Source organism: Protopterus annectens, chromosome 2.part0 (assembly GCF_019279795.1).
Source record: "Protopterus annectens isolate FY-2018-M chromosome 2.part0, PAN1.0, whole genome shotgun sequence".
Lineage (NCBI taxonomy): Eukaryota > Metazoa > Chordata > Ceratodontiformes > Protopteridae > Protopterus > Protopterus annectens.
The window spans coordinates 1,644,313,185-1,644,323,158 of NC_056728.1; the positions used below are offsets into that span (position 1 = coordinate 1,644,313,185).

Genomic DNA, 9,974 nt, shown 5'->3' on the forward strand with positions numbered 1-9,974 from the left:
TTAAACAAACATATATTAAACAATGTTTCTAACAAAAATATTTTGAAGCTAATGTTTTTAAGAAAACAAGTGTTTATAATCCAGTTTTACACAACAGTCTGAATGTTTCTGTCAAGGTTTGTGAAAGAGATGTTAGGAATTTATTTCACCAGAACAAACAAATATTATAATTTATCATTTAATGAATATAAAGCATTAAAGGAGTGAAGCAACAATCTATCAGAGTAATGAAAGCAGATAAGGGGGCAGGTTTGGTTGTGATGGAACAGAAAACACACACACACACCACAAGAACAAACAAATATTATAATTTATCATTTAATGAATATAAAGCATTAAAGGCATGAAGCAACAATCTGACTATCAGAGTAATGAAAGCAGATAAGGGGCAGGTTTGGTTGTGATGGAACAGAAAACACACACACAGACATTTAAAACTGAAGACTCTTAACAACTGACAACTGTTATAAAATTATATCTGGAAAAGATCTGTACACCAATGTTGGACTTATTAGTCTATCACATTACAAGAACATAATTTTATGTGTGTTGAATACTCCTGTATTGGGAAATTGTTTGGGATTCCCAAGATTCATAAATAAAAGCTGAACCCCCCCTTTTAGACACACCGTCTCCCTGAAGTGTGCCAAAACAGAATACTTTTCTCAATACATGGATCATTTGTTGAACCTGATAGTTCGCTGCACAAAATTTTATCTCAAAGATAAAATGAATTGTTTCATTATAAAATTAGTGAAAAGGTAATTTATTAGTGACATTATATAATTGAGTCTTTGTATATGATTATTCTTCATAAGCAAGGACTAAAGTTAGTGAGACAATATCTCTGTAGTCACACTTTTATAGATAGCTCTCAAACTAATTCCATTTGTGGGTTTTACGTTTAATAATGTTATTTATCATCAACAGAAAGGAGTTGCGATGGGTGCCAAAATAGCCCTTGCATACCCTTAGTCCTCAGTGCATGGGGAATTGATTATTTTACTAAACGCAAGGGTTTTGAAAAAAAAAAAAAACTTTACAAAGACTATACAGATGATACATTTTTTACATGACAAGGAACAGTTGGAGTTAGATCATTTTCTTGTTGAAATCAAAGTATTTTTTTAATTTCACCATATCCAGTAAAGGGACTAAGGTACAATTCTTAGGTATTGAATTAACGTTCGATAAAGTAAGTTCAAAGTTTGTTACTTATATATATAGGAAGAAGACTTTCAGGAACAATTTGGACTATAACAGCTAACACCCTAGTTTTATGAAATCTAATATAATTAATGGTCAATATATTAGGCTATCCACAATTATTAGTGATGACAAAATTTTTTGTAAGAAAGTAGTTATTTGAAACATTTATTTCTACAATGTCATTATCCAGAAAGTCCAATAGATAGGTATATGAATGCAGTTATTGATTTAAGATGTACAAAATTCTGCATATAATAACATATGGTTTTGTAGTTAATAATCGTAAACATTAAGTGGATTTCAATCATAGTTATTCCTTGCCTATCAGCCATGACATGAACAAAATTCAGATTATTATTAGGATAAACTGATGCATTATACAGGGGAATAGGGATTTATTTAATGTGATAGGGTCCAGCTCACATTTTTTTAAACAAAAAAGATGCTCAAAGCTTTTTTGAGACAAGGAATTTAAATGTGTTACCTTTAGTTAAGAACAAAACTGGGATGTTCAAATGTGGGCAAATATAAGTATGTAGCCACATTTATGCATGTATACAATTCTTCACTGAACATTGTAAGTTTCTGGTTAAAATTAAACAGGTATTTTAACTGTTCTTCCTAGAATGTTGCATACTTAGGGGCTTGTGCACCTGTCCCAGTTTTTATGTTGGTAAAACCTCCATATGTCTAGCGGATTGAATTAATGAACATATCTTTATTTTTATGGCCAAGTTAACAAAAATACTTTAGTGAAACATAGCAGTGTTTGTTGTAATTTTTCTAGTTTTATATTCATGGTACTTGAGCAGGTTCTACATTTTATAGGTGATGTCAACTCTTGTTTGGAGGTTAAAGAGTCAAGATGGCACCTATTATTCAATTCTGACACATTTTGAGGGTAATATGACAATCTTAACATTAAATGTTTTTTGTAGTGGTATTGTTAGGAAATTATATCAGTGATGAAATTTGAAATGATTGGATGTCTTGGTTCACATTATTCACAAATGATATAGTTAAGGAAATAATGTCAGGGGTATATTTTGAATTGATTGGCCATCTGCTTTTATTTAAACTGTGGTTTTATCTTGTGTTTTACGTCTGATGAAGTTCCCTCTATTAAACTGAGAACAAAAGTACTCAATCATTTAACAGCCGTTCTTTTGCCCGTCAACCAAGAGGTTTGTTTCTGTTGTACACACACACACACACACTCACACACACACACACACACACACACACACACACATTCATATATTTTTTTTTTTCAGTTATGTGTATGTTTTGGTTATGTACTCAGTCTTAAAGGGAACATCCAGCAGTGTGCTGAAGAAATAGTAAATGTAACATTCTATATCGAACCAGGGGGATATAGCAAATTTGCTGGCCGATATATGTAGCTTCAATTTCACTCCCTTCACCCCCCCCCCCATTTTCACATCAGGAAAAACCGCCTACTATTCCTTCCCCAAGTATCACTAAGGAACAGGTCCCCATTGCACTCTCCAGAGCTAAAAACACTGCATCACTGGGTCCTGGTAATATCCAAGATACCTGTAAATAGTCAGGACCATTAGACTCTCTATACAACTAGAGCTTACAGACAGGCTTTATCCCCAAGAAACAGAGGACTGCAACTCTCATCCCTCTACACAATGGTGGACTATCAACAGACCCAGAGAACTACAGACTCATAATGTTGACTAGTCTTATATGCAATGCCATGAAAATAATTATTGTGGAACTGATAAACAAAAACAAAGGAAATCTTCAAACACTGGACCCATCCCAGTTCACTTCTGTCAAGGGCAGGTCATGTCTACTAAACTTGGCTGACTTCTTTGAGAAGGTCACTAGAGCCTTGGACAAGGGCAAAATGGTACATACTGCCTACCTTGACCTGGCAAAAGCATGTATCACAATAACTCACTTGGGTGCTATAGACAAGCTTGACACATTTAGGCATAAATCCCTATGCCACCCAATAGATAGCGCACATGAAGTTAAGGTGAGGGAATTCACCTCCAACAAAAGGCCTGTTATTAGTGGTGTCCCACAGGGCTCAGAACTGGGACCTCTCCTGTTTAGAATATACTTCTCTGAAGTAAAGGCAAATGCAGAGGGTCTTTGGCTGACCAAACTGCAAACTGGGTGCAATCACTGAAATCCCCAAAGATGTAGATATCCTCACATTCACAAAACAAATAGCACTAGAAATACCCAATATAAGGATCCAAACATTGTCTGTGACAAACAAAACATGTTGGAGGGATAGGTATGTGTCTCAGAGATCATCCATTTTGTGCAATAGACTCCAAATTTGTGTGAAACAGAGCTCCTTTCTAAGGCTACTGAAATGCAATCTGGAAGAATGGATGAGAAATCACAAATTCATCCCTGGCTTTTTGCCTGTGGCCCTTATGGACAGAGGCAGTTTAAAGATGTTGTAAGTCATAGGCATATAACAAAGCCATTCTAACCCATGGGGATTGATAATTGGGAAAACTGGGGGTATGAACAGCTAGGCTGAAAAAGGCTGTAGAGCCATTAGACTAGTAACCTCCTAAGATCCTATAATCCTGTACACACACATATATATATATATATATATATATATATATATATATATATTTATATATATATATATGGGTCCATATGACTTCATCGACAGTTCATTTGATTGACACTCATTTGGTCGACAAGCAGATTTGCCCCCTTCCCCAATGTTGTGCAACCCTGGAGTTGATATATATAGTTGGGGGTGTGGGGGCATAGCCCCCACCTAAAATGCCTGTCGCACCAAATGAACTGTCGATGAAGTCATATGGACCCATATATATATATATATATATATATATATATATATATATATATATATATATATATATACACACACACACATACACACACATACATACATATACATACATATATATATATATATATATATATATATATATATATATACATACACACACACATATATATATATATACATATATATATATATATATATATATATATATATACACACACAAAACACACACACACATATTACACTCATTGGTGATTTTGTAACTACCCCCTCCCTTAACTGGGAGGCATACACAACCACTAACATGCAAGTGCAAAGACTTCTTGACTTTGTAAATTCAGATGCCCTGAAGCAGCAAGTCTGCTCTCTCACTAGAGGAACAAGTATACTAGACCTGGTACTCTCAAATATGGGACAGTGCTGCACCCTCCCCCCTGCCTTCCGTGTGATGTCCTCACTGGTAAGATCAAATCACAAAGCAGTCTCCCATGAAATAAAGGTAAAACTTGCTCTCCTACCTAACCCCGAAAACTTCAAGAACAGAACTAGTCACGTTTCTAAAAGCAGACTTTGAGGTAAAAGTAGCCTCCAAAGCTGAGGATAACCTTAACACACTTTTCAGATCTTTAGGGCAACACCTAACAATGTGCAGAATTAGTTGTAGATGGCATCACCTATACTCAGCCAGAAGATACAGCAGATCTCCTGGCCACCAAATTCAACTCATATTTCACCTCCTCTTCATCCCCATTTCTCCAGAAAGAAATACCCTCCCTCACTCCACCAAGTATCACCAAAGAACAGGAAGCTACTGCTCTCTCCAAAGCTAAAAACACAACTTTAATGGGGCCTGATGATATAGCAGGTTGCCTCTTGAACATCTTAAATAAGGACTATAAGACCCATTAAGATCTCTGTTTAACCACAACCTCTGAACTGGCTTGGTCCTGATACAGTGGAGGTCAGCAACAGCCATCCCTCTGCATGCAACAGCCATCCCTCTGCATAAAGGGAGACCATCTACTGACCCAGAAAATTATAGACCCATAAGTGCATGTTACTAGCCATGGAAAGAATAATCATGAACCTGATAAATAATGACACAGGAAACCTCCAAACACTGGACCAGACTCAATTCAGCTTTGTCCAGGGCAGGTCATGCCTACTGAATCTGGTGGACTACTGGACCAGACGCAATTCAGCTTTGTCAAGGGCAGGTCATGCCTACTGAATCTGGTGGATTTCTATGAGAAAGTCATTAAGGCCATGGATGAGGTTAAAAAAGTACATGCTGCCTACCTCAACCTGGCCAAGGCATTTGACACAATTTCCCACTCAGGTATTATAAATAAACTGACAAAATTCACTGAAACTGTAACTCATAGTAAACGTCTAGGTGTTGTAATACATGACAATCTCAAACATGACCAGCATATACTGCACACCATTAAATCTACAAACCAGAAAGTAGGCTCCCTTTATGGGATCAATGGATTCCTTACAGATACTGCAAAAAATCTCTAGCCACCACCTTCTTACTACGAAGTCTCTTATACACCACCCCTGTCCTAACAAACTTAAATTCTCAAAGAAAGAAACTGGACTCCTGCTACAATAAAATAGCTAATTTTTTTCACCAATCTCCCTCATAGGGCCCATCATTATCATAGTTTAAAGCAATTAAACTGAAACTGCACAACTACCCAACATGTTCACAAATAACTACAGCACACAAACTCATTCATCATCCAGAAAAATGTCCTGCACTGCAAAACTTATTACTGACCTACAGTCCAGCAAAACCACCATTCTAGTAACAAATTCTTACTACTCACAAATAAGTCAAATGTTGCAGGAGACTCGCTCTACTCCCAGTAAGTTGCAAAACTCTGGAATAGTGCCCCCACACAAATAAACCACTGCTTAAAAAACATCTTAACCAATCCTGGTCCTGCACATGCTCATCACCAGATTAAGATTTTGTGCTCACCGTACAATGCTCTCCAAATAACTTTCCTTAAACAGAATACTCTCAACCTCTGACTGCTATGACAAAACTATTTTTATACACAACTGCTGCCTGTACAATTCACTAAGTTGAATGTGGGCTTTCTCTTCGGTAACGTCTAGCTCTGTAAAATCTTAGAATGCATAAATGTAAACAGAAACGTAACTACTCTCTGTTTAACTGGAAATAAGTATAATGCAGTGTAAACAAATAGAGCTTTTCTCCCCCGGCCTCCACTGAAAATAGGTATTACCCAGTCATACTTTCCAGGTAAACAAAAGCAGATAAATAAATTAAACTGAGAATAAATCCCTACATCATTAGATGGACAGCCAATTGGCTCACAGGCAGGACATATGGTTAAATTGGGTGAATCCAGACCTGGCAAGAGGCCAGTCACTAATTGTGTGCCAGAGGGCTCAGTGCTGGGATCATTCCTGTTTGGAATGTACTTCTTGGAATACAAGACTAACGTGGAAGGCCTCTGGATGACAAAGTCTGCCAATTACAGCAAGCTGGAGGCAATCACTGAATCCCTCAGTGATGTAGATATCCTTCAGGAAGGTCTAGATCAGACAAATAATTGGTGCCAGAACCATGGCCTAAAATTAAATGCGAAAAAATGCAATATCATACCCTTTGGGAAGTCAAATATCCCTGTAAATTACAACATCAATAGCACACCCCTTAGAGTAGACTCAGAGGGGAGACACGTAGGTACACAAATAGACAGTAGCCTGAACTTTGACCACCATGTGTCCACAGTGGTGGGGGAGGTCATATGTGGTAAAATGTACAAGTAAAGGTATGGCATCCAGATCCCAGGAAATTATAGTCCCTCTGTACTCAGCCCTCATTAGACCAATAATCAAGTGAAATGTGCCATTTGTCATGTACATGACTAGGCGTTTACAGTGGTTGGAGAGACCACAGAGGTTCCTCACAAAGAAAATACAGGATGTAAACAGCATGTCCTATGTACACAGGCTAAAACCCCTATCTCTTTACTCTGTCTCCTACCGACTATTAAGGAATGACCTATGCCTGACCTAGAAGGCACTCACAAACACAGCTCTAATGGAGCTGCTACACATCTGCAAGTCAAACAGCATGATGATCACCCAATCTAGGGACATAAACTTTGTCAGCAACTCATACAAAGCATGCTGGAAAGACAACTATACATCTCAATGTGAATAGGAAAGCCTGTTCCAATCTCTAAGCAAAGCTCTTCACTGGCCCACTTCAAATGCAGTTTAAATCAATGGAAGGGGATTTGCAAATAAACACCTGGGGTAGCGCCTATATCCAATATAGACAGGGAAAAATCTGCAAGATATTCAAGACATAGGCACAGTCATCCTCTTGCCCCTAGGGACCATATATTGGGTAAAATCAAAGTTATGTTGGCTAGGCCTGTAAGGGCTCTCAAGCCGTTTGCCTGGTAATCTCCCATGAATCTTTAAATGAATATATAAATACATATATATTTGTATGAACATATACATAAAATTATGTATGTATAGATATATATATATATATATGTATGTGTATATAATGTGTGTGTATCATATATATGCATATATACTTGTTATTATAGTCACATCCCCTTGTACAAGCCAAGGACTTCAAGCCAGTATTAAACAGAAGCAAAACAAGTAATGCATCTTTTACTTTGGATTCAGACCTCTCAGCTCTTTAAAGTGCTTAGTAGCAACAGTTTTTAAGAGTGCACTTACTGGTCATAAAGTTTCTTTTCCTGTAGACTTTACACTGGTGGGGACTCCAGACCTTCATCACAAACACTAATGCAGCACAGCAGAGTAAGCCTGCACCACTTTTCTTGTTTTATATCGATTTTGAACAAAATGATGGTGTACTTCATTTGATACTTCTCAGGTTAGCTATAGCAAATGTTTTGTAAAACCTTTTTTTACTTAACTATGCTAACGTGAATATTCAACAGTGTGTTGTATTATTGTGCTTTGCATGTTATAATTAGGCTCACATTGCTTATCGTTTTATCTGTCATGGATGAACAGAGACCACGTACCACTTTACAATAAATATGAATGAAATCATAAAGATGCAAAATACAGATATACAAGCACGTGTGTGCCAGGGGGTAGGGGGAGTGACTCGGGGTTGTATATCAGTATCTCTCAACCTTTTACAGCAAAATATGAGGACAAAGCTATAAATAATTTTTGGAACAAAAATTCAAAACGGACAGTTTTTAAATATTGCTCTTCAAACTTAGAAAGTAGACGGAATAGCGGACTTTGCATTCGCATTAATTTTCTGGAGGTTGTGAACATTGAAATTGCTTAGGCAATCATTATTTTCTGACCTCGATCCTCAACTATTTACCAGGAAAAAATGTTTTTAAGAAACAGACCAAAAGTATGTGGCAAAAATATCCATGTGTGCCTGCAGTCAGGAACCAAGGTGAAGTGGTGTCAGGGTTGCTCAGAGTAAACCAGCGTACGTTTACTTGTAACTGTACATGAAATACAAATCTTTTGATAGTCGGTCGCCAACGAGAGGCTGTCCAAAAACAACAATGTAATAAAAGGGACCTAGGGATCTCTGTATATAGTTAAGCATTCCAAAAGGTCTATAATACTATAATCCACGGGACAGTTGACACTGAATAACATACATCTCAAGTGTACATATTTTCGCAGAATGTCTAGCTTTTTGCCTGATGCTGGTTTTCTGGCACATTAGTGGCAAATAATTAAAGATTAAAGTTAGCAAATGATGACAGACAATTGGGTTTCAGACTTCATAACCTTCAGAAAATTCACGCTAATGCAAAACCTGTTATTCGAGCAGCTTTCTACGTGTGTAAGAGCAATATTTACAAATTGTCCCTATATTGGGGTCTTTGTCCCACTTTTACTTATGGCTTTTCCCAGATTTCTTGCTTTAAGAGGTCGAGAGGTATGCTGAATGGCTGTCCAACAACAGAAATGAACAGATCGCTCCAGTAACACTTGGCAGCATTACAGCCCAGGGTGAAAGCCGAAAGAGACATGAAGTTATTATAGTCCAGCGCGGTTAACAGGCTCAGTATTGCAAAAATGAAAAAAACTTGCAAGGAGTTTAGGTTATTTGTTAAAACTAATTATAAGAAAATGTTTACAGTTTCTAAAGGCATAATAAGTCCGCAATGTCCACAAGAACAGTGCAGAACATGTGTTTAAATTAGTGCCCTTAACAGACTACTCTCGAAGTAATTTTGATCGCACACGTGAGCAGGCCGTCTTTGCTACAGAAACATACACACCAGCAAACCCACTCTTACAAACTCACCTTAGATATAATTGCCGTGAGTCGTCTTACGTTTCTGTAAGTTTGGTAAAAGAACGCTTTCCAGACAACTACACATTCACGCCCCTACGTGCAGACGATGATAAGAGGTTCTCCGAATACACTAGTGTTCACGCTAACTGACTGCCTACTTTGGCACGGGGCGTGTCCTAATAGGTTATGTGTGCTACACGCGCCCTTAAAGTAACAGTCCGCTGAAATTAAACGCTTCACTCTACGAGGATTAAGTATGGGTTCCTTCTCTGTATTACATTCACTAATCTTAATCACAAATAATATCTGTGGTCAGGTGAAGCATTCCACAAGCATTTAGGGGAAACAGTATGCATTGCAGAACACTACATCCTCTTTTGGTCTGTGCAGAAATGGGAGTGGCTTGTGTGATTGACATGTCAAATTTCCCTGATATATGCAAATGACGCCATGCAGATTTGATAGTGACGTCATGCACACCTTGGTTGGTAGGTGATTGACAGATACTGAAATCACTGCTGTACACTTGAGGGGGTTCCACCGGTGACAGATGTTACTACATTACTCTGGTCGGACAAAACAAAGTCGTAGTTTGTCTAATCTTCTGCTACAGGAGTTTATGTTTTCAAA

At 37.6% G+C, this 9,974-nt stretch overlaps 1 protein-coding gene across 1 annotated transcript in view; it reads right to left on the reverse strand.

Annotated features, from left to right (window-relative positions):
* The window catches only part of LOC122792864 (kynurenine/alpha-aminoadipate aminotransferase, mitochondrial-like), an 808,921-nt gene extending 799,409 nt beyond the window's left edge, over positions 1-9,512 (reverse strand). The window contains exon 1 of the mRNA XM_044060423.1: positions 9,354-9,512. The gene's annotated coding sequence lies outside the window, so the exon portion shown is untranslated. The remainder of the gene's footprint in view (positions 1-9,353) is intronic.
* Between the last annotated feature and the right edge of the window lie 462 nt (positions 9,513-9,974).